The sequence below is a fragment of the Lontra canadensis genome, unplaced genomic scaffold (genome assembly GCF_010015895.1).
Source record: "Lontra canadensis isolate GAN:19392208 unplaced genomic scaffold, GSC_riverotter_1.0 scaffold65, whole genome shotgun sequence".
NCBI lineage: Eukaryota > Metazoa > Chordata > Mammalia > Carnivora > Mustelidae > Lontra > Lontra canadensis.
Window position 1 is genome coordinate 10312428 of NW_022631059.1, and position 25597 is coordinate 10338024.

General features: G+C 41.4%; 1 protein-coding gene across 7 annotated transcripts in view; it reads left to right on the forward strand.

Annotated features, from left to right (window-relative positions):
* The first annotated feature begins 6 nt into the window (after positions 1–6).
* Positions 7–25597, forward strand: part of ADNP (activity dependent neuroprotector homeobox) — a 34829-nt gene continuing 9238 nt past the window's right edge. For 2 of the 7 annotated variants that reach the window (XM_032878970.1, XM_032878968.1), the window contains exons 1-2: positions 3789–3887; positions 5907–6080. The gene's annotated coding sequence lies outside the window, so the exon portion shown is untranslated. Of the gene's footprint in view, positions 85–3788; positions 3888–4366; positions 6081–7424; positions 7497–25597 lie in introns of those variants that run through there. The other 5 variants (XM_032878971.1, XM_032878973.1, XM_032878972.1 and 2 more) reach the window with 5 other exon arrangements.

Sequence of the window (25597 nt, forward strand, 5' to 3'; positions counted from 1 at the left end):
CTTATCATGTTGATTTCATTTAAACATAAAAGAAGCCTGGTTGCTGATTTTTATAAAATGTACTCTTAGAGCATAAATCATAAGGTAAGGTAAATTTCATACAAATCTTTTTTCTGAGGAAACTCCATTTTGTCTGTCAAATGAAATTAGAAAAATGAGCAGTGTTCTCAATTTTCATTTTGATTTTGCTATATTAAGACTTGTAAATAAATGTACATGGGGTTTTTGTTTTGTTTTGTTTTTTTGTTTTTCAGAAAATATTGCTGCTTTCATTAGAATATGTGCAGAATTTGTACATGGGGAAGATTTTGAAGTATATAAAGAACTGGACTCATAGCTCTTTGTAATAGATGTCAGTAGCAAGAAAAATGTTAATTATATTCATGAAATATATATGGCTATTTCTGTATTAATGAATAAGTAGACACCTCTGCCCCTTCTTCAAAAATGTATCTCAGATTTCTTAAACTAGATAAAATATGTTTAGGTCATGAATTTAGAGTTGGGCTGTTTGTAGCTCTTGAATTGATGAAGCATTTCATCTGTCACAGCAAGTCTGTTTAACATACTGTGAATTGGAAACTTGACATCTCTTGATTGCATAGCTACTATTTTTTCTATCCTGAGCAATAACTTCTATCAGTAAGAAAAAAATACTGATGACATTAAGGCATCAGTATTTTGATGACTTCGAGACTTAGTTGCTATAGTAATTTTTAAACCTCTTGCTAAGCTGTAAGTGTTCCGCTGGTTAAAATGCTCCTTAAGTTTAAGCTGTTCATGAAAGCCAGCACAAGTGTTCTGTTTGCCTACCTTCTCTAAGTGTTTCAAAAAAAAAAAAAAAAGATAAATTTCTGACTGTAGCATAGCTTATGGAACTCATAGTACCTTTTAAATTTGGGGGAAGGCATACTTTGAGCAAATAAGCTTAAGATCAAGTTGATTGTCCTTTGCAAGTAAAAGGAAGAGACCCCTCTAAGTTATTTAATAAGCGTATTTATTGAACAGTATTCTTAATTAAATTTTCCTGGCTTAATTTGGATCCTAAAGAAATTTAAAATCTGCTTTTTCCCTTGCATTTCTAACAGATCCTACCAGAAATTAATACCAGACTATAAAACCTTTGGTGTCATTTTGAACATTACCTGCTCCCATAGTTGAATCCATAGGACACTTTCCAATAAGGACCTCTACTATTCTGTTTCCCTTTTACAGAGCTGTGTAGCCAGCCAGCACACCAGGGACCCACCTTCCTGGGGGAAATGACTTCTTTCATCATTAATAGTAACTAGAAAATTCATCACTGTTTGATGTAGAATTACCTAACGTAATAGAAATATAATACCCTTTTTTGGTTGTTGAGTGTTTAGATTCTCCTCTTCTTCATCTAAACCCAAAGTTTTTATTGTCGAGTATGTGGAGCAGAGATTAAGTACCTACCTCAGAGAACTCACTATATAAGTATTGCCTTCTCAAACCCCAGGAGAGTAGATAGCTATCTTTTGCCTTTTTAATCTTTTTGATTCTTAATTCCAGTCACAACACTGTAACTACTGGAATTGATAGTAGAGAAAGCATTTGAACAGCGAGACATTCATCATGTAGCAGTTATTTAGAAAAGAATCTGAACTATTTAGATGGTATTTTTTTAGTAAATCTAATGATTTAAGCACTAAAAATCTTAAAACATTTATATGTGAACCTAGCATCTCTCTTTAATTTTTAAATTAGGTCAAGGATGAAATCCAGATGTTTTCCCTTTGTATTTATTTGTATTACCACTCTATGAAATCTAAGTATATCTAAGGACAACTGAACTTGTGATAAATTTTGCTTATTTCATAGTTGCTTTTGCCTGTCTTCTGTAACATGTAATTAGATTCTTCATCTTTGTTTCTCTAAAATGCTTTGGTGCCACCACCACCCCCCCTCTTTTTTTAACTTCTCCAGTTCTTGTTTCCCCTTGAAATACTGATTTGGCTTTCAGAAATTAATGAAATTCTGTGTTGGATGAAATGGCTTGTTTAAACCTGCTAATTGAAGTCTTCACTGAGCTATTTGTAACCACAACTAGTACTACTTTCAATTACATCCGAATCTTTGGGGATGTTAAGTATGATTTGAAACTATTTTAACTTGAAATTTAGAGAAACAGCCAAAGATCAGTTATTTACAGAGCACACACTTTAAGAAAACAGGCTTGGTTAATCCTTCCTGATGGTGCTAATGACTCTTCAGTATGTTTAGCTAGTGACATACTCTCAGATGCACTCTACTCCAAAAGGTGGATTCAGAAACGAGGTAATGTGTTGGTTGGGATTGACCTAAGTTTGCACAGACTGTCCATGTGCTAGCTTGTGCTGTCCAGATTGTGGTACCACTAGAAGTGTCCCTGGGACCACAGTTGAAGTGTAGTTTTTGAGCATCTTGTGGAGGCCCATCGGCAACATCATTTCTCATCTTTCGGCTTTACGAGTCCGGTGGCCCCACACGCTAGGGTTCCCATTTGTTTTCTTCAGGCCAAAGAGAAGAGCCCATCACCAACCTGGAAGACTGTCAGCCTCTGTGCACTAAGTAACCCGCCCCACCGGGAAGGAACCAGGGCTCCATGAGCTCGTGGCTTATCTCCAGTCGGTGTGTGAAGCACGAGGCCCTCACACCTCATATAAGTCAGGAGGCATCGCGCACAACCGGCCGGGTGTCCCTGCCCTTCCCGCTGCTGCCCGGCGGGTGAGAGCGCAGGCCTCCCAGCACGTGGAGCCGCTGGGCTGCCCGCACGCCCCCTCCCGCCAGATGTAGTCCAGGCCCAGCTGGGCCCGCGCAGGGATCCCCAGCACGGCCACCTGACTGAGTGCAGGGCGTGCTGCGGCCCGCTGCTGGTGCCTCCGCCGCCGGCGCTGCGGCCAGAGGAAGGCGCCCGCCGTGCACACGGGGCCCTGGAAGCGCACTGCGGCCATTATCCGCGGCGCCTCCTAGTGGGTCAATGGCAAAAATCCTCTTGGTTCTCGCGAGAGCTCCCCCTCTGTGGGGATTATATAATTTCCCTTAGGTGGGGGTGCTGGGACCACCCTCCCCCCAAAAAAGTTAGGTGCGAGCACAGGTGGCAGTGAGAGAGCTGTCCCTGGGGGACATGGGGGGAAGGGGTACTGTCCCCCACTACCCCCCCTACTTAGCTGGACAATGAGTCCTCTTATGCTAATGAGGTATTTACGTCACTTCCGCTCTTTCTCGGCCGCCATTTTGGCTAGGGCAGGTTCGGGGACTCGCTCCGAGGCGCTTGTATTGTCTGCTGAGGGGAGACGCGGGATCAGCCCCCTCCCCCGCCCGTTGCCGCCGCCGCCTCCACCGGCCCGGTCTCCCCTCCGCCGCCCGCCGGGATCCATGAGCTGAACCCCCCCCCCCCCCCCCCCCGGCCGCCGCCATCTTGTGCCCCCTCCCCCTCCCGCGGGCAGCGCTAAGGGGGATTTTGGCGTCTCCTCAGACACAGCTCCCTCTCTCGGTCCCCGCTGCTGAGGAGCGAAAGGAGCGCGGCCGCCGCCGCCCGCCTGCCCGCGCCGGTGAAGCCGCCTCTCCCACACCCTCCGTCTCCTCCCTCCGCCCCTCCTTTGTCTGCACCGCTCGACGACGCTGCCGCCGCCGCCCGCGCAGGGACTGGAGGGAGCCGCTCGCGCCGCCACCGCCGCCCGCCGCTCTGCTGCGCCCGCCGCGCCCCCCGGCAGCAGCCGCGGCCGCGGCGCGAGCCGGAGCCCGCCGAGCCAGAGCGCGACGAGGCCCCGGGCGCGCCCTCGCCGCCGCCACCGCCGTGCCGCCGCCATCCGCCCGCCGCCGCCGCCGCCGCCCGGCCCCCGAGCACGCCGGCCCCGCGCGCGCCTCGAGGCCGAGTCAAGGTAAGCCCCGGCGGCCGCCGCGCTCCGACCCCGCGGCCCGGCCCCGCTCCCGCCGAACCGGCCCCGCGGGTGCATTGTTGTTCCCACTGCCAGCCCTCCAGCCGCACACGCTCCTTTGCATACTCTAGTGCTGACGGAACGCCCGCCCCGGCGCGGACCGCTACCCGGGCTCTGCTCCGGGGTCCAGGCGCCTCCTCCTGCAGCCCGACCTCCCTTCCCCGCCCCGTGAGCCCGCCGAGGCCAGCAGCCAGCCTGGCCCCCGGAGCCTGTGCCGCTGATGGCATCTCCCTCCACCCCGCCCCCAGCAAGAACAGAGCTGCTCCCATCCCTGGAACTAATCCCTTCCTCCCGCTCCCCCCCCCCAGCCAAACGAGCCCCCCACGCACACCCCCAGTGCCTGGGACGAGCCTTCTGCCAGGTCTACCCACCCTTAGCTGGGGGAGGGGGGTACAGATTGGGGGGCGGGGAGCATGCATGGCACGGAGTGGAAAGTCTTTGCCTCCGCCGTGCAACCCTTCCTCCCCAACATGCCAGCCACCCTCCTGTCCTAAGCACGGAGTCCACCACCACCCCTTTTTCTCAGTCGCAGCTGCCTGGTCAGCACGACCTCTTAGGAACGTTCTGAGCCCCAACTTTGCAGTAAGATGGTAAAAAATGGAAATCCAGAAAGCTGCGAAAAGATTTTCTTTTTTAATGCAATGAATGGGGAGGAGTTCTTTGAGCACCCTTTTATTCACCTCTCTTTCCTCTGGGCTGCCTGCCTGCTCTCCCCTCCCCTCCCCCCCAACCTGGATGCCTGTCTGCTGGAAAAGGCGCGATTGCTTCTCTTCCTCTTCTGCCCAAGATCAGGCGCTAAAGTCTAATATCCTTTTTAGCCACACATGTACCCACACTAAGTCTTCTTGATGTTCTTGCGTTCACCAATTCCTCTGAGCAGTTCTTGCCATAACCCCATTTCTCAGACAAAGGCTTAGGAGGGAAAAAGAACCAAACTGTTTCCTGTGTTTGCCATTTTAATGCTGTCCATCCACACACCCAATTCCTATCCCTGATGCTTCTCGTGCCAGTGTCTTGAACCTTCAAAGGGGAGGGGGGGAACTCCTGGGTAGCTTGATACAGTTTCTTTATAAATCTGCATTGTTGCTTCTGGTTTATGGCCATCAAGAAAATACCAGCCCCCACCCAAAATGCACCGCAGCCAAGTCGGCTAAAGGCGATGAGTGTTGGAGTCAGTAGGGGGCGCATTCCCTGCACTGGGTAAGGCTGCAGAGGGGGGAAGGGCCCCAGAGCTAGAACAGGATGTGCTTCACAGCGCCTTCTACAGACCATGGGAAAATGGACCCAGCAAGACACACACTCTCGCACTCTTAGTTGGTGAGCTGACAGCAACATGGCGAAGGATTAAGTGAGTCAAGAGCGGTGATTTTATTTCTTTTAAAGAATCCACCCTGCGTTTTAGAAGTTCTCTTTTTACTTTTTCAAAACTGTTGACCCTCAGACAATCCACATTTGTTCTTGGCACATCATTGGTACACAGATTTCCTATTCTTTGGAATTCTGGAATTCTTCCACCTTAAGCTTTGAATGTGTCACTATGTCTTTCCAAGGTCAGATGGTAAAGGGGAAAGTTTAAAACCTGAGAGTTACGGGTTTGGGGGTATTGCTGATTACCTCCTTTCTTCATGGCCCACATCTTTCCAACTCTTTGAGAGTTAAAAATCATCCTTGGAAGATACTAGATTTTAGTGGGGTAGTAATTTTCATAAGCATGTAGATGGGTGTCATGATTTGCAAAGCCTTGTTGGTAAACATTAAACCCACGTTGAGTTCTTCATGGTCAAACTCAACAGAGTTGATTGTAAAATTTTGTTGTCTTCCAACTTTGGACTTGTAATTGCCATTCATTTTCTTAGTAGCCAACCACCTTTGCAAAAGCATTGACACCGGTCTTCTGTGAGCACCCACCTTCTTAGGGTGTGTTGATTTCTATAGATTTTACTCCTCTTATTATTTCCATAGGTGTGAGATGCACAATGCGAAACCTAGGCCCCAGCTTTTGCACCATGATGCACAGGGTTGTACTTTTTGTACTGAACTGATAGGTGGCCTAGTGGTTATGCCCTGTACTACCATTTTGAGGATCTGGACTCCGTTCCTGCCTTGCTCTTTGGACCACATTGTCAATTCACACCGGTGGGTATATTCATTTTGGAGGGTGGGAACTGCAGCAACAGGGAAGCCAGAGACTTCTTCCTCCTTGGTCACCACCAAAGCCAACACTTCCAAAATTTCAGCCTAGCCACATTCCTCAAGGAACCGGTTAGAGCTGGTTGCAGTCATGGATTCTGAACAGAGAAATGACTTATGGCTTGTTTAAGAGAAAATTTAAGTTGCTAATACTGTTTTAATCATTTACATTCTGCACTCTTGTATATAAAGTATGTTAAGTTCTCAATTATTGTTATCTAGATGACCCAATCTCAAGAGTTGCTAAGCTTCTGTAAATCTTACTGATTCTCTGATCAGAACAGGCCTTTCCATGAACATGTACTTGCTACCAATGATTGATAGTGGTTGTTGATACTTGGGGTACTTGTAAGACTTTGTTGCAAGTATTTTATATAGATACACCAAGGTAAATTTATGGGGAATTGAATGGGTGTATTCTTTGATACATAGTTAACCAGTTGGTGCTTAAGGGAGAATTTTCCTGGAACATTTGCTACTAAGTAACATTTTGGTGAGTGAAAAGGAGGCAGCTTGGTTCAGGTATTCTGATGGAGACTTAACTATATTGGTTTTGAAATTTTTTAGTAAATGCAAGAATCAGATTTTAAATCTAATTGGTAATATTTATAATATTTAAATATTGCTTAGTATATGTTAAATGGAAATAACTTTTTGACCTGTACTTGGTCTTTGATATATAGTTATATGAGTTTTTAAATGAGTAATTTGGGAACAACTTATTGCATTGGAGATGAATGAAATTTGTGAAGGTCCTTCTGTTTGATTTGGCAAATTATACATAATATACAGTGTTAACTGATATCCTTAGTGGTAATAGCCATTTTCCCCCTACAGGAAAACTTGCTATGAACTCTTAGATGTATTTTGCAGTTTCAAGGTTTCCTGGTTTGGGCATCAAAGTGAGTGAATGAATGAATAGTGAAACAGTTGGGCTTGAAAGCTGAAATTTAGGTAAACTGTGAGAGTTCATTAAAAGAACGGTAAAAAGCCTCTACTAACCAGAGGGTGGGGATGGGTATTCTTTTTAATTGAACTTTAAGTAGAAATTCCTTCTTTATCTTGGCCACTGTTGAAAATTTCCTAAAATTACTGTATCAGAGGCTACTAGACATTGAATTAATTAAATCTTTGATTTTGGTTCTTAATGTCTCTGTATAGAAAATATAGGAGATTGGGCTCTGAATCTCTAAAGACGTCTTGCCCTGCCTGTCCTGGAGGTCATTGGTTGTAAACATACCCACTGTGAATTTGTTTTGCTTAAATTTCTCTTTTTTTTCCTTAAACCAGAGTGCAGGAAAAGTTCTAATACTATTTATATTAAAAATAAAACGTCACCATGTTGAACAGATTAAGTGTCAAGTAAGTTCTCAATTATTGTTATTTTGATGACCCAATCTCAAGAGTTGCTAAGCTTTTAAAAACCTTAAAGATTCTTTGATCAGAATAGGCCTTTTCATGAACATGTAGTTGCTACCAGATAATCAGCTTAAATTGGCTTTTACCAAGTAAAAATGACTTGTTTTTTGTTCTAACATATCAAGTTTATTACTTCAATTTGATTATTAAAAGTAGAATTAAGTAAAGTACACAATGTGTTAAATTGTTGCTTTCTTTGTAACTTCACAAAATTTGAAAAATACTACTAAACATAATTTCTGGTATTGAAAATTTTAAGTATTCAGCAGTCTGTTCGTTGATACATTTAAGGTGATGTACACATGCTGACTACATGTTTAATTGTGGAAATTAATGAGGAAGATAGAGCTGATGAGTTACAAAGGAGCAAGTAGGGATCAATACTTGGCTAGAGAGAAAAGAAAAATCTCAGTATCAGTAGTATTTTTGTCTTTTGGGAACTATATATAAAGAACAAAATTGCATAAGTTGTAATAGACTTCGGCAGGTTGACTCCATCAGTTGGTGTGTACATATAAACACATAAAATAACAACTCACTTTTTTAGAGTTGGAAGTAACTGTAACTAAATACAAAGTCCCACCATCAGAGATGTGGTTGGGAAACAGTACATTTAACTAAAGAAAAAATGTCGGAATTAGATATTGCAGTTTTTCTTTAAATAACCTATTAAAATCTTAGATAACTTACAAAAGGTTGTCAAAGTAGCCAAAAAATGGAAAATTTTGTGAGATTAGAAACTAATTTGTAGTTTACACCAAGATGCCCGATACTGCTGTGTAATAATCTACATGTTCATCCTAAACTTCCAAAAGGGCTTTTACTTTTTTACTTTTACTTTATGTCTTCCAGAAGATAAAATATTTCCCATGGGAGTTTAACTTCCATTTATTTGCTTAAAAGGCATGAACATTAAGTCAAATGTTGTTACCCTAAGTAAATAATTTAATTATAGTTAGACTCACAGAGTTTGACATGTTATTAGCATCGTGCACACTTCTAGTGAGCTTGTGGCGTTAAGTCTAGAACAAACGCCATATTTTGCTGATGTGTATCACTGTCAGTTCTACATTTTATGTTGTTAGTTTGGATACTTGACATTTGAAACTGGTGAGAACCAAAGCCCCACACTAACTGAATTGATACTTTGAATGTAGAAGCTGTTTCTTGTTTACTCATTGGCACTTGCTGCCTTAATCATTGAGATACTTTATAAAAGAAGCCATCCTTGTTTTGCCCAGCGTGAGTGGCCACCGTTCCATCATGACTTCATGATTTTTATATTGTTTGTTTGCCTGATCCTGTTAATTACAAAGTGAGGGGAAGGATGATTGTGCTCCCTCAGTCTTTCTGTGTCTTAGTACTCCTTAGACCTGTGTTTTGGTTGTGACCTACCTTTGCTATCTTGCAGTTAAGGAGTCATCGTAAATGAGAATCCATACTCTGTTCCACTGGAAGAAGGCTCTCCTCATATATTATCAGGCTTCTCAGATTGGGATATATATATCAACTTGATTATAACGTGATGTTTTGTCTATATTAGGAAGTCACACATAAAATGTGAGCCAACTATATACAGGAACTGTTTTGATTGAGGGCACACATTTTCTAATCAGTGTAAAATGCAAAGTTCTTTTCACTATTTCAGTTCTGGGTTCTCTTATCTCCATGTTGGCATTCACTTGTCCTCTGGTTGTAGTTCTTTGGAAATGCACGGTCAAGCTTCCTTGCTTTTATTGATCCCTAGCTGAGTTCTAAGACCACAGCTTGAGAAATAATAACATTTCCAGAATTGCAGCAATGTTCCAGAAATAAAGGTGTGGAAATTAAGAGGAAAGCCTAAGTGCTTTTGATAGAGTTTACTAAGGAAGACTGCCCTGAACATGTACCGCAGTTTAAGATTTAAGGTTTAACTCCAAAATATGCACATAATCTGTAGGAGGCTCATGCATTGTTTGACCATCCCTTAGAATTAAAAATAAATCCCTACACATCCTAACTCCCTCTCCAGTAAAGGATATAGGTTTGTAATTGAGTCACTCAGCTGTGAGTTGTTTGTCTTTATGTGTCACTTCTCATATGACTTGGTTGATGCCTTTAAGAACGGCGAGCTATGAGTGTAAAGGCCTCTTTGCTGGCCTTTAGGGTAATATTAATGATGCCCATTTTATTTGGCAAGCATTTTATAAACCATTCTGAATTTTCTCAAGATCGTCCTTGTTTCACAAGTGGGGAAGTCAAGGCACTTCAGCACGCGGTGTTGAAGTGAGACACAAAGGGTGTCCATGCCAGGCCTGTGCTTGAACACAGGCTTTTGTAGGGTTCGCATGTGCTCTTTGGCTAATAATGAGGGCTCACATGAATGCTTCGTAACGATAATGCTGTTTCATGCTTCTGTGTCAGTGAAGACCCAAGGATCCTGCATGTGCTTGACAGTCACAGAGGCTGACCAAACCCCGAACAAGAGAGTACCAGCAAAATTGTGTTAGGGGTGGTCAGTTGAAGCAGCACATGTCTGGTTTGAAGTTGCCTGTACAAGGATCTAAAAAAAAAGTTTGTTTATGGTCCTGTTGCTTTTCGAATGTTTTGGTTTAGGGTAGTCTTGTTCTTTCTTTCCTCTGGACAGTCATTTTTGTTTAGACAGGTAATTGTTGGCTTTTGCCCTTCTGCCTTTCCATTTTCTGAACCCTCTGGTCTCCATTTAAGAGTTAGTGGAAGCCTGTACTTGCGTTGAGACGTGCAGCTTTTTCTGGTGGGGACTGGCAACAATTGAGAACCTGTATGAGTGGTTTCTCTTCAGATCTGTTATATCTGAAGAGACTTCTGTCTAGCAGAAATATGGAAGAATTCATTAAAGTTTTAAATTGGGGATGGGGGTTGTAAACGTAAGTCAACAGTTGAAATTCTTGCTCTTGTGAAAGGAGTGAACTAGACCTGGGAGTGTCCTATGCAGTCGGCTCAAAGTCCTGGTCCAAAATCAGGTAGGCTTAAAACCAACACCAAGAAAAACTACTCTGCAGAAACCATAAGAGTCGAGCCACCAAGTGGCAAAGCCTGCTACACAAATAATGGTTCTGCTACAGAGAAAGCTTTGCCTATTAGGCCTTGACTCCTAGGAGATTGCTCAGAAAAACTTGAGGTGATTTAGGTAAATAATTCTGTTATTCATGAATGAGAAAAGTTCCTTTCCTTTACTCCAGGAAAATTATTTCCAAGTAGTTGTGATAGAGCATGGAAATTTTCTCATTAAGGAATTGAAAATTCCACTACTTTGTGTCCTACACCTTTTAGATGACCAGACCAGTGACATGCTACTGCAATGATTAAAATGGATATGTCTGGATGTCTTCTTGGGCCTACTTGTGAACTGATTTCCCATTTTCACGTTTCTCTTAAGTCAGGTTGTCCACCTGTGTTGGCAGCAACAGTGCTCAGCTGTGGGTATGTAGGCGGCAGAGGGTCGCAGTCATCTCCTGTGGTGTGTCTCTGCCTCGCTGGAATGCTTGTTTAAAATGGAGTAAATTGGGAAATGCTCCCCATCTCAAAGCTAGATGAAGTTGTTAGAAATAGTGTCTCTCTCTCTCTCTCTCTCTCTCTCTCTTTCTCTTTTTTTTTTTTTTTTTTTTTTTGGTAAGCTGTGAGGCATCTTTCTCCCTTTCAAGTAAAATTCTTTGTGAACTTCGGTATGTAAAATCAATAAAGGGTTAGGGAGCACACCTTCAGTTCCTCGGCTTTCATCTCGTCTCTCCAGCATCGTCTTTCCTTCCGTGCATGTGTTCTGTCATCGTTTCAGCACATTCTCAAAACACCCTGAAAGCCTTTGGTTCCATTAGTGTTCTGTAAATTCTGGTGGTCACAGCTAGGATTCTCCTCTAAAATCTAAATTCTCCCAAGTAACAGGATGAACAGCAACATAATAGTTTCTGGTTGTAGGCACTAGTCTTTTAGTCTGAAAAGTCTTTAGAAGAGAAGTAACCCACATATTTTTTTATGCAAAATCTAGCTCATACCTTTATGTTTCTGTGTGACTCTAAGTCACTAGGTTTATTGTGGGTACTTGCAGATGTTAAATTGCATGCGCATTTTAAGTGCCACAGAGTTTATAAGGTTAAGAATATGCTAACTCACAAATGCAAAGTATTACGTGTGTAAATGCACATTGTAATGTGTCTTGGAACAGATATATAGCAACCACATCTGATTATCAGGATTAATAGTCCATATTTTTTAAAAGATTATAACAGTGTGAGCTTATAATTTTCAAAGTGACTAGTATCTGATGTGGTTTAAAATAATGATAACTGCTTTAAGTGTTAACTGGCAGCATCTCATTTAATCCTTCTGACATTGGAATTGAACAATGGAATAGTGTCCTTCTGCATATACCATAAGGAAGGAGACCTCCAGAGGTTGAGTAACTTTTTTAGGTTCACAAAGCTAGTAAGTGGCAGAGTGAGGATTAAGTAAGGACACAGATCTGCCCAGCTCTGCAACTGTGTTCTTAATTACTACATTGTACTGTCTTTCTTCTGAGCAGAGGAAAGCTTTTAGTATGTTGTGTCACCTTACTTGGTAACAGAAATTTGAAGTTGTGAGGTAAAAATTTTACATGTGGCTAACAGGTCAGCTAAATTTTTATTCATGAAAACAGTATAGTTTTACTGGAAAACAGAAATGTTGACGAAGGCTGTAGCCTTCACCTTTGAACTTCATCTTCCTTTTGCCATCATTTCAGTATCTTACTGTCTTACACCTAAGGCTCTGTGCAGACGTTTCAGATTGTGTGGGTCTGAGGTGGGTGTCAGCTCCTTCTGGTGATTCTGACGTTGCCTGGGTCTGATACTGCACTCAGCATGGACTCCTCCTAGGCCTTTTGTAATAGTATCTGCCAAACGGCTGGATTTAATTCTCTTAAAGTGCCCGTAGAATTGTATCCTTTCTCTGCTTCATTGTCTGTAGCGCCTCCTCAGCGCCTACCAGATACAGCTGCAGGCTCTAGCTTCACACTCAAGACTTCTGTCCTCTCCCGAGCCTGCCTTTCCAACCCTGTCATTGCTTACTACTCAGAAGTTTGGCATAGCAGCCATTCTGGACTCTACACATAGTTTCTAGAACTCCTTGCTGTCCCACTTCTGGAACTGTGCCAGCAAGTTTGTGTTGTTTTGTTTGCAGTGAATGCAGATTCTCAGCTAAACTAGTGGCCCCGCTTAGCATCTACTTCCACTTTCTCCTGCATCCCCTACGGAGAATGAATTCTCCCTCTTACAAAACCTCAGAGCGTTTACTCTATGACACATCTGACACTTTGCTGCTTTTCCTGTGGTTGCTTATGGGGTGTCATCTCTGTAAGTCCTTCCTAGGCAGGGGCTGGTGTTTAGTCGACATTAAGTGCCTGCTATGTGTCAGCCACTGCTTTAGATGCTAGATACCTAGTATCTAGCAAGAGGGGAAAAAACACAAAAAAGCTAAGCAGGGTCTTTTTAATAGACCCTTCTTTGCTTTGGATGGTGAGATAGCACCCTTGTCTTACTGAATATTTAAGAGTTTGTAATTCCATCATTTGAGATCAGAAAAATCAATCTCTGCTGGAAAATGATTCATAGTGGTTATAATTTACAGACATAAATACCTCTTTACCACACTGTATCAATCATAATTTCAGGTCATACTCTGATAAATCTGAAATCACTTGTGATAAGCATTTCAAATAAAACAAATTTTAAGTCACAGTGTAACTATAATTTTGGAGATTGGTAACGTGGTGAATGGATGGGGCTGCTTATTTCCCATTAGATTCTTAGTTTGGTATTAATGAGCCACACCACATGAAAGAAAACAAAACTTGCTAAAATTAAGTTTTCATCATTACCTTTGAAAAGGTTTCCTAATTTATTTTTCCTAGGACCTTTCCCCTTGTACAGTTCTATCCTTAAACTGTTTGGAAGAAACTTAAGGTTTATTTAAAAATTTAATACATGGAAATTCTTTGAAAATCTTTTCTGTACCACTACATTCTCCAGAATCATTTCCCTTCTGCAAAACTAAAAAAAAACAGTTGAACTGGAGTGCCTGGGTGTCTCAGTAGATTAAAGCCTCTGCCTTTGGCTCAGGTCATGATCTCAGGGTCCTGGGATGGAGCCCCACATTGGGCTCTCTGCTCAGCGGGGAGCCTGCTTCTCTCTCTCTCTCTGCCTGCCTCTCTGCCTACTTGTGATCTCTGTCAAATAAATAAATAAAATCTTTTAAAAAATTAAAAAACAGTTGAACTTAACTAAAGTAACCTCAGCTGGATTAACTCTTTTAGTTAAGGCCGAGTGAACTGGAGCCTTTGACATTGACAGAAATGATATATTCCTCTGTTCCTGGCTTCTTGGAATAGAGCAGATCTGCCAGGAAAGTGAATTCTAAGATTTTTTTTTTTTTTTTTAATATCCAAAAGTTTGGGGGCCATTAATAATGTTACCATAGAGTCTTTCATTTAATATTGTCCAGAATGGTCTGGAAATTATAAAGTCCTTCAAAGTTCCTGTATTACATCCAGGTCTTGCTCTAGAGGATCTGTCCTGTTCAAAAAAAAAAAAAAGTCTTAACAGATGCTTAATGTTCATAGATTTGGCAGAGTCATCAACGATAAATGCCTCTCATTTTGAACCCACTCCATCCTGCTGGTAAAACTACGAGCAAACCTTATTTGGTTCCATATTCAGTACTGTTGCCTTAAATTTTCCAGTAGCCACATTGAAAAAAAATATTTTTAATTGTGGTAAAATACACCCTAAAATTTACCATTTTAATGACTTCTAAGTGTAAAGTTCTTTGTCATTAAGTACACTCACATTATCATGCAGCCTTTACTACTGTTTATCTCCAGAACTTTTTTCATCTTACAAAACTGAATCCTATACCCATTAAACACCCAAGTCTCCATTCTCCTCTCTACCCAGCCCTTGGCAACCACCTTCTCCTGTCCGAATTTCACTTTCAGTATCTCATATGAGTAGAAGCACAAAAAGTATTTGTCCTTTTGCGATCAGCTTATTTCAGTTAGCATGTCTTCAAGGTTCATCTGTGTTTCCACTAGCCACATTTTAACATTTACTTTCATTTAATGTTAACACTTTTTTTTTTTAAGATTTTATTTATTTATTTGAGAGGTCACAAGCAGGCAGAGAGGCAGGCAGAGAGAGGGGGAAGCAGGCTCCCTGCTGAGCAGAGAGCCCGAACACTTAAAGATGAAATTAATTTTAACATATCTTTAACCTGGTACATCCAAAGTATAACTTCAACATGTCAGTATTTTTGAAAAGGTATTTATGAGGTATTGTGCATTTTTTCATACTAAGCCTTGGAAATCCCAAGTATGTTTTACATGTGAAAGCATGCCACAGATGGGCAGAGGACTTGAATAGATTTTTCTCCAAAGAAGACATAGAAGTAGCCAATAAACAAATGAAAAGATACTCGGTATCCATTAATCATTAGAGAAATGCACATCACACTTACAGTGAAATACTATCTCATACACGTTAAGATGGCTATTATAAAAAAAACATTTAACAGGCGTTGGTCCTTACCAGCACACCATGTGGAGAAATAGGAGGCATTGTGCACTGTTGATGGGAATGTAAATGAAGAACATTTCCAGTACATGGAACCATAAAATTACCGTGTGAAGAGATATTTGTACACCCATGTTCACAGCAGTATTCACAATAGCTAAAAGATGGAACCAGTCCAAGTGTCCCTCCCATCACCTGCCAGATGTGTGTACATATAGCATGGAATGTTATTCAGCCTTTAAAAGGGAATTTTGACACAGGCCCCAACATGGATAAACCTGGAGGGATATGATGCTAAGTAAAGTAAGCCAGGCACAAAAAGACAAGTACTTTGTGGTTCAACTTACATGAAGTACTTAGAGTAGTCAGAGTCAAGGAGACAGTAGAATTGTGGTTGCCCCGTGAAGAGCAGGAGTTACTGTTTAATGTACAGAGCTTCAGTTTTGCAACATGAAAAGAGTTCTGGAGACGGGTAGTGGTGGTGACGGTGGCATGATACTACGACTAAGTATCACTGAACTGTGTGCTTAAAAAAATTCTGGAGATGGTAAATTTTATGTGTGTTTTACCACAATAAAAATAAATTAAAGCATGTCTCCGTTCACTTCAGACTAGCCTTATTCTACATGATGAATAGCTCTTTGTGGCTAGCATCTACCTATTGGAAGGAAAGCACAGTTCTTAAAAATTAAAAACTTTTCCAGCGGCATTAGTTTTCTTGCTGCATGACTAAATGCTAAGATAGAAAAGATTCATTTCCCTTTAAAAGAAAAATTAGATGTGCATAAAAAGCTGGAAGGATAAGTATGCCCCAAGTTAACTCCTCACGTATACTTATTTGCGTTCCTTCCCTTTTCCGTATTTGTTCTATTAGGCCCAATTGCTTTTTTCTTTTGTAACAGCTTTACCGAGATGTGCTTCATACACCGTACAATTCACCCCTTTAAAGTATACAATTTAATGTTTCTTAGTGTATTCAGAGTAGTGCAGCTAACACCACAGTCCGTTTTTTGCGGTATCATCATCATCCCACAAAGAACCCAGTTCCCGTGAGCAGTTGCCGTCTGCTGTCCCCCGGCTCCTCTAGCCTTTGGCAACTTTACCCTTTACTCGTAGATTTGCCTGTTCTGCACCTTTTATGTAAATGGAATCATACAATAAGCGGGCTTTTGTGACTGACTTCTTTCACTGAGTCTAATTTTCAGGGTTCATCGATGTTCTAGCATATAGCAATACTTCATTTTTTATGGCTGAATCCTATTTCACTGTATGAATATACCACATTTTATTTATGGAGATTTGTGTTCTTTGTCCTTCTTGGGTGTTAATGACTACTGTGAGACCATTCCTGTACAGGCTTTTGGTTTTGGGGCTTTTTGGGGGGGTTTTTTTGGTGGTTTTGGTTTTTTAGGATTTTATTTACTTGAGAGTGAGTGAGCCTGGGGGCAAAGGGGCGGAGGCAGAGGAAGAGAATCTCAAGCAGACTCCCAAGCTGAGGGCGGAGCCAGTGCAGGCTTCCGACTCACCACCCAGGAGATCACAACACGAGCCAAAATCAAGAGTCAGACGCTTGACTGACTGTGAGCCCCCCAGGCACCCTCGTGTACAGGTTTTGGTGTATATGTATGTTTTTATTTCCCAGTTGCTTTTGTAATAAAAACAAACGGAACTTTATTTGCAAAAAGGAGCCTAAAAGGTAGTTGAAAGCAGACTGCCCTCCGGCTCAACCCTACTGTCCAGAAAAAGAAGGATCATTAAAGCCTCTGCTTTCCCAAGCAATTTTTGGAATAGCATGTTTTGAGTATTGATAATGGGAAGGTGATAAAAGAGAGACATAGGATACATCTGTTTTTGAAATGCTGTTGTTTTATTGAGGGATACCAGTGTTGTGGTTTTCATTTTGCAGGGTATTAATACAGTCGGGATTATCTTCCTGATGTGACTGTCTGTTGACTCTTGGCATCCATGGTGATGGTTAAGAGCACTTTCAGGCAAGTGGTCTCAGAGCTAGGTTCTTGTTTCAGTTCTTTGGATCTGACGGGACCATCTGACCTGAGATGTGTGTGTATTCTTAATCTGTTTCATCACTTTAGCTAGTTTGGTTGAACTTGTTTGAGGTTGTTTCAACTTAAGAGTATGAAGTTCTGGCACTTTCAGTGTATGTATTTAACATGCTTTTGTTTACCTTTAATCTCTGAGATAAGAGCTTCCTCTACAAGGGTAGTGGGAGGAGCCCAGCATCCTAGATCTGGAGATAACCTTGAGACCCAGGTCTGTCACGGACAAGCGGATCACCTTAGGCCAGTTGCTTCACAGTTGCTAATCTGTAAAATGAGAAGAGTATACAAGAGGCAACCCTTCGGTTCTTTAAGTGCTTCACGGTGCTACATTTTGGAATCAGAATGTTCGTGCTCCTTTAACTGAGAAGATAATTAAAAACTTGATAGTTAACTTCCCTTTAACCAGACTTGGATTCAATACAGAAAGTTTTTGTTCCTACCAACTGAACTACCTAATACTGAGAAGCACAACACGTATTTTAAAAAAAATAAAAGATCTTGGTTGATTGTTGTAATGTGTGTAAAGTGGCTGCCACCAACACAGTGCACCTTTTGGGAACATTAATTTAAAAATAATATCTCAGGTAGAGCATGAGACTCTTGATCTCTGGGTCATGAGTTCAAGCCCCATGTTGGGCGCAGAGATTACTTTTTTATTTTTTTTTATTTTTTATTTATTTTTTTTGAGATTACTTTTTTAAAAATAGTAATATATTAGGGGCGTCTGTCTGGGTGCCTCAGTCAGTTAAGCACCCAACTCTTTATTTTTGGCTCAGTTCATGATCTCAGGGTCATGGGACCAAGCCCCACATTGGGCCCTCCACCAGACGCAGCATCTGCTTGGAATTCTCTCTCTCTCCCTTCCCCCACTCACACCCTCTCTTTCTCTCTAATAATAAAAATAATAAAATTTTTAAGAAAATATCTAGAGCTAGAGAAGTGTTGTCCCACTTGACTTCTGATTGTGTCACATCTGGAATAAGTTTATTCAGGGCACCAGAGAGGTTGACAGACTGGAGCCCATCCACTAGTGATTGGCTCCTGTGATAACAGAAGTAATGGTGAAAAGAACTGAGCATGCTTGACTTGGGAGGAGGGAAGGAGGAAGGGTCTTAAAAATGTGAAAGGCTGTTCTGTGGCTAGGGAATTCGATTTCTGTAGACTGAACTGAGAACTTTGGGCTTGTGAACAGAGATGTCCAATGTGGAACAAACTGCCTGGCGGGGTTTGTGCTCCACTCACTTGTGATCAGGTAGAGAGAGTGTCTTAGATTAAAGCGGGGCTACTTGTGGAAGGGATTCACACATTGTTTATAGACTGTGGCCAGAAGTATTCCTGTGACCAAGCATTGCTGTACCAGATGCTATATTTAGGGAAATGTACTCATTTTGCCTTTCATAAGTAACAAGTCTGCTTACCCCCCCCAAAAAAAAATATATATATATATATATATATAAAAACTGCGGAATTTAATCATCGATTTGGTAAAAACTTCAAAATCAAAGTGTCTTTTTTTCTGGAGGCAGTTTTGTATTTGACAAAATTAACTCCACTGCAGTTTTGTTATTAGAGAATAGTAAAAGTCAGTGCAGTTAGTAAATGAGTATAGAAGAAAATAGAAGTTGGTTACATTTTCTGTCGGCTTCTTGTCTTTATTAACAGTGTTCTAATACAATAACCTATGCAAAATAATTGGTGTTCATTATTCAGAGTTGGCTTTTGGTACAAGTATGTCTTCATTTGCAAGTAGTTTTCCTAATCCTCCTGGGCATTACAAATAACCGCCCCCCCCCTTTTTAGTCTCAACACTACTGCACATTTTCCGTTACTTAAGGAGAAAGGAGTCTAAACTTGATTTTCTCGCCACTGTCATGCTGCACAGTTTTACTGCTAATCCAGAGGGGCATTCTGCCCTGGATTGTCATTTACTTGTTCTGTCGTATTTGGGATTGAGAAAGAGAGGAGACCGTTAGATCTGCCTTTCTGTGAAGAGCCTCTGGCATCTGCAACATCTTTTACCCGAGCTTATAGGAAATTGAAAGATTAGTTGCTTCTGTTTAGGACTATGTTTCTTGTTGTTGTGTAAAGAAGGAGAAGGATGGTTTCTTCCAGACCAAATGTAGGCTCTGGGCTCTCAACATGCTCACTCATCGGAGGGTGGTTCTAAAAAGGCTTTATGGGGTTTATTTTTTCAAAATACAAACATATAAACCTATTTACAACTGGCTTAGTTTAAATGTAGGACCTAGTGACACCCTTAGAAAACAAATAAGGTATCTCTCTTCACTATTTCTGATCCCAGAATTGTCAGGAAAGTAAGCACTTACTGATTATAAAAAGAAACAGTGTTTTACAGTGACCACAGTTTTACTCAGTGATATTGACAGGTATTAAGTATGTTGCTGAGGGGGTGGTAGGAGGAAAAGTGAACACATAAATAAGGAAATGATGTTTTCTTTCTGCCTAGTTTTTATTTTAATGGGTCCTAAATGTTTCCACAGAGACATCACAAAATCCATTTAAAAAAAAAAAAGGGTACCATCTTGGGTAGCATGAAGATTTATGACCGTCTTCTTAAAATGTCTGGGCATCTTAACAAAACAGTACTTTTTAGTTAGTGGTTTAAAGAAACTTCAAATATATCTGATCCTTAAATCCCAGCACAGGTTATAAGATCTTTATATACATACTTGCATCTGTGTGACATTAGAATACTTTGTTTTCTTGATTGAATATCAAGGATCTGAATTTCCTTTGTGTTAATTTGGATTGATGATGTTACCAAAAATGAAATTGTCTATATTGTAGTAGTTAAAATGTCTTCCTAGTTTTTATTAACATAGAAAATACAACTGCTGTTTTTCTTCACTAGTATTGGACTTACTTCCAGCCTTTGATCCCACCCCCCACCCCCACTAAAAGATTTTCTCAGCTGTGTGTTTTTCTTTACAGCTTAATGTAGAAATGTTTAAAGGACACCACCAAAGTATAAACTGTATTCTAATCCGTAGGCTTACTGTGGGCTTCTGACAGCCATGCTCTGATCAGACTGTAATTATACTCAGGGGAGATTTTCAGTAAACTTTTAGAATTCTTCTGTAGCCATCAAACTTCTGCTTTGGTTGATTGTCCACTAGGTCCTCATTCTACATTTCAGACAGCTCACCTTGGCATAAATTTTCATTAGAAGCTTAATTTAGACAAGTAACTATTTCAAGGAGATACTTAGTAACTGAAAAGTTTTCCTCCTTCTTCCTGCCAGTTCGGCCTCTGAGCCCCTCTGCTTTTTTTCTTTCTTTCTTTCTTTCTTTTTTTTTTTTTTTTTTTAATTCAGCTAAGATTTGTTCAGAAACAAGGGTTTCCTCTTTAAAGGGGAGGTGGGAGCTTGTGGAAAACCATTTGTTGAAATCACACAGCTTGTGTTTAGGTGTTACCAGGAAGAAGTAACCTTCCTGTCTAGCTGTCAGCCCAGTGTTAGAAATGTTTTCTTAAGAAAATTGTAAATTTGTGTCCACTGATACATGATGAATTAGCTGTCACTCTGCAGATTTTGGTTCACAGATACAAGAACGTTGCAGGTGATGGAAATTAGGGAATGCTATCATATTTACTTCCGTATTTTCTGGTATGTTAAATTAATACCATATGTTCTTGTGAAGAACTTGGGAAATCTAAGAAGGCACATAAAAATATGAAGAATTATATCCTGGAAAATGTCATGTTAACATCCACACTTGCAGTAGCTTAAAAGATAATCTGGAAAAGTTTGATCTGGAGGCTTTTTTTTTTCTCCTGGCTTGTTTGATTAACTGTGCTTGGTCAAAGGTTTAAAGTTTATGGGGTATTGGGGCGCCTGGGTGGCTCAGTGGTTAAAGCCTCTGCCTTCGGCTCAGGTCATGATCCCAGGGTCCTGGGATCGAGCCCCGCATCGGGCTCTCTGCTCAGTGCCGAGCCTGCTTCTCTCTCTCTCTCTGCCTGCTTCTCTGCCTACTTGTGTTCTTTGTCTGTCAAATAAATAAAATCTTTAAAAAAAAAAAAAAAAGTTTATGGGGTATTTTTGTTTTTGTTTTTGTTACTTAACTTTCTGTGGGCACACTTACAGATGTTTTTCTGCTTTTTCCCCACTCCAAAAAACAGACTAAGTGATGTCATCCTCGATCCCTTTGCAAGGAACCTTATCATGTATATAGACAGGCCTCATTGACTCTTGGTACATCAGGTCTTGCAAACCTTGCCGTGAGTGGGCTAAACTAGAACCATCTGCTGTCAGGTTCCCCTCTCTGTCTTCCTGACCCAGAAGAATGTCAATACAACACCTGATTTGATCCAAGCCTTTTGGCAGAGCTGTTGTTTCATAAATGATTATAATTATGTTTCTCAGATGATGACTTCTTTGCTTAAGTGATGTTCCGTCATTGAGATGTTGTTATTCTTCACCTCTACAGGTTCATCCTATAGATCCTTCCTCATGAGACAGGCTCAATCTGCCTCATTTCTCTCTTGGTATGTGGAGTAAAGGAGTATTTTTAGTTTTGGTATTTGGAAGGGAAAGAAACCTGTGTTTGATCAGTCTTCTATGTATGTATTCAATTCATCTCTAGCCTAGGGGTACAGATCTCAGATTTTTCATTTCTGCCATCTAACTCTTGCTTTCTAAGAAAGCACATGAGTAGAAGTTTGGCCAGGATTATTAGTAAAACTTTAATGTTTTGGACCCAATCAGTAGGTGTGGGTAAAATTCACAAAGATCAATAGGAAGGGATGTGGCTGAATCATTCAGCAATGAATTTAAATCATTCTTAAAAATCGATATTTTTAAGTCTCGTTCATCAGATGGCATATGCTTACCCAAACACTACTCATTTTAAGTTGTTAATAAAATACTTGCAAATGTTGACTCTGTTATTAGTAAGTCATTGAGCTTTCCCCCCAAATCTTTCAATGGTTCTTTTTTATTTTTATTTTTGAGAGTGGGGGAGGGGCAGAAGGTGAGGTTGAGAATCTTGAGAAGTTTCCATGCCAAGTGCAGAGCCTGATGCAGGGCCATCTCACGACCCGAGCCAAAATTAAGAGTCGGACGCTTAACCGACTAAGCCACCCAGGCGCTCCCTTTCTAATATTCTAAAATATTGGGGGGAGGGGCATCTGAGTGGTTTAGTCAGTTAAGCATCCAGCTCTTGATTTCGGCTTGGGTCATGATCTTGGCGTTGTGGGATCAAGCTCCGTGTTGGCCTCTGCACTGTGCATGAACCTGCTTAGGATTCTCTCTCTTCCTCTGGCCCTCCGCCCACACCGATCTCCCTGTCTCTAAAAAAAAAAATGGTGGAGGTGTTTGACCATTTGGTGTTTTTGTTTTTGATTAATGAAACCAGGGGCCAAAGCATCTTTCAGAAGAACTCTGTCTTCCTAACAAACTTACTCTTTCTCCTAGACCTAATAAATAAATGTAATTATTTGACATAAAGTTCTTCATCTTTTCTCTTGTTCACTTCCTCTTCTGTGTCCTACTGCCCAGTGGGTCTACAAAGACTTTTGGTTGCAGGGAACATGAACCAAGGCTTAAGCAAAAGTGGTCATGTACTTGGCTCTTGTTTAGGAAGAGTCTTTGGAAGGGGCTGTCAGGCACAGCTGGAGTGAGGACTTTAAGTATTGTCCAATGGGAGTCTTTCCCTCCCTCTGCTTTCTCCATGTAGTAGCAGGTCCTGAGTCCTTTTCAGCATCACTATCAGCCGTGTTTGGGGCACACATCCAGTTCTGCCAGTCTCAGTGTCGGCAGAGGTAGAACACTCCAATCGGTAGACGAGTCAGACACACTCTGCTGATGGAGGAGGTGGCTCCGAGAGGCAGTTTGGCAGGCAGAAGCCATCTTCTTTACTCCATTGGCCAGGTGCCTGCTGTGTGCTCTAGTTCCTGGCCCTTAGACATGATGGATTGTGGAAGGGAAGAACTGTGTCCTGTTCAATTCTCTGTTCCCAGCACAGTGACAAAGTATAGGTTCTTCAAAAATGACTAATAAACAGGAGAACAGTGGCTCCAGTCTATTAAATTGGATATTTTCCCCTTTTTTGCCGTGAGCTGAAAGGTTTTTGGTTTGACTAGAGGAGCTCCCCTTGGTATTGGGATAATGGTGCTGACCTGGTGAAAATGGCCATTCTGACAAACAAGGAGGCTTAAGAGAAAGGACCTGGAGACAAATCTGGAGAGAAAGCCCATCTTCTGGCAATTTTTGACATTAAAGGCTCTTCCTACTTAAGAGTAATTATTCTAAATATTTTGGTTTTAGCCCTCTTTCTATTCAGAAATGAGGGATCAGCCCTTAATCTCAAACAGTTGATTCCTATTTACTCGGTTCCTGCCCCTCAGTCACTTATGATATGGGCCCCTTGTTCACATTCCTAAATTAGAGGACTTTTGAGGGCCAAAAGTAATTCTTTTGAATTACTTCTGAGGGCCAGGAGTAATTCTTGTAAAAGTTCTTAAGTATGAATCAAACAGATAACATTGATGAACCCTGAAGCCAGCTGTTGATTTGAAGTTGTTTCTTAAAAGAAAACTTATTTGACAGAACAAGGAGTGGGGAAGGAGGAACAGGAGAAAGAGAAGCAGGCTCCGTTCGCAGCAGGGATCCTGATGCAGGCCTTGATCCCAGGGACCCCTTGAAGTTCTTTCTTTTTTAAGATTATTTATTTATTTATTTATTTGACAGAGAGAGAGACACACAGAGATCACAAGTAGGCAGAGAGGCAGGCTGAGAGAAAGGGGAAAGCAGGCTCCCCGCTGAGCAGAGAACCTGATTCGGGGCTCCATTCCAGGACTCTGGAATCATGACCTGAGCCGAAGGCAGAGGCTTAACCCACTGAGCCACCCAGGTGCCCCGAAGTTCTTTCTTAACAGCAAGCAAGAGGCTGGGGAAAACAACCTGTAGGGCCCTTGAGTTCTTTATCTTGTCACCCATAATCTAACATTCACAGAGTTGAATTTTGGCTTGTTGCAGAAAAGCTTGATAGAATAGTGGCCCCTTACAGAAGGGGAGCTCCATGGCAGAAGGATAAGAGCAGGAGGGACCCTTCTTTGCTTACATTCTAACACTGTGTACCTGTTCTATGAAGTTTTACTTAAAAAACAGGAGTCTTTGTAAATGCTTTTGATGATGCTAACACACATGAACGAATGAGTTACTCTAGCCCCAGATGGACAAAATCTTAAGTGACCTCCATAAACAAATACATAGAGGGTACCTCTCTCTGGGGAGAGGGCAAAGAGAAGTCCCCAGATCCATTAACAATGCCAATAATTTAATTCTACATCTTTCAGTGTAAACTTTAATTTAGATTCCTCCTAGTTGCTAATGATTTAAAAAAAATTTTTTTTGTACAACATTTTCTGGTAAGCAGTGTTCAGTATTTATATGCCTGTTTAATTCAGCCTAAGTAGACTTGAGATTTACTCCATGGCTGAAATACCACATTTTATAAATTCCAAGTTTCTTGTAACGAAGCTCCTTTATGAACATACTGACATTTCCAGAACTGTAGGTGTATAAACTGGGTGCCTACCATGCAGGGAGGTGCTTAAGACAACTTGGTTAGCTGTGGGTGGTGGGCACTGAGAAAGCCTGATGTATTGCCCATAGGAGAATGAGTTTTCCTTTATCCTTGGCTGCAGTTTAACTCCCTGGGTGCTTTCTGTATAGACTGGGGTCTTCAGTGGTGGCGACATTTCCCAACCATTGTGTATTTGTTTCTGCTGAGATTTTCAGCTGCATATAACCAGAAGGCGGGGAAAACCAGTGGCTGCCTTCTGGGCTCATCTCTCCTCTTAAGTGAAGCAGGACTGACTTGGGAAGTTCCAAAAGAACTGCTGGATTTGGGCCCGCAGAGAGTTTATGAAATGAATAGAGAAACAAGATGTCTCTTCTCAAACTTGGGCGTTGGTGGGCATCTGTTTTGGTGCCTGGGCTCTTCAGAACTAGCCTGAAACATTGCTGTCGGGTGGTTTTCTCTCAGTGACCTGGTTGTGGGAAGTTTCATTAAGCAGCAATTGATCTAATACTTTCAAAAAGATGGTTTAAAACAATTTAGCAGTAAAATTTCCACAAGGAATAATGGATCTGTCTTTGAATGCACATTAATTTGTAACCAAAGTGACTTCTGAGTCCACTCTTAAGTAATATGCAGATTGTTGGATGGCAGAGAGTGTGAAGGACACATAGTCATGCTTCTTAGCTGCTGAGGATGGGAAGAGTAAGCAGTGTTTTTTAGTGAAATGCATTTCTTTTTTGGCCTCAGTTATACTTTGTACTTCATGTAGAATATCTTGAAACTTCTCAGTTCTGATGACATCCAAATTCAGAATTTGTAGGAGTTGTTTGTTTTGGTAGGCTTTACTCTTTTCCATTTTTCATAGTTAATACTGATTTTTGGAT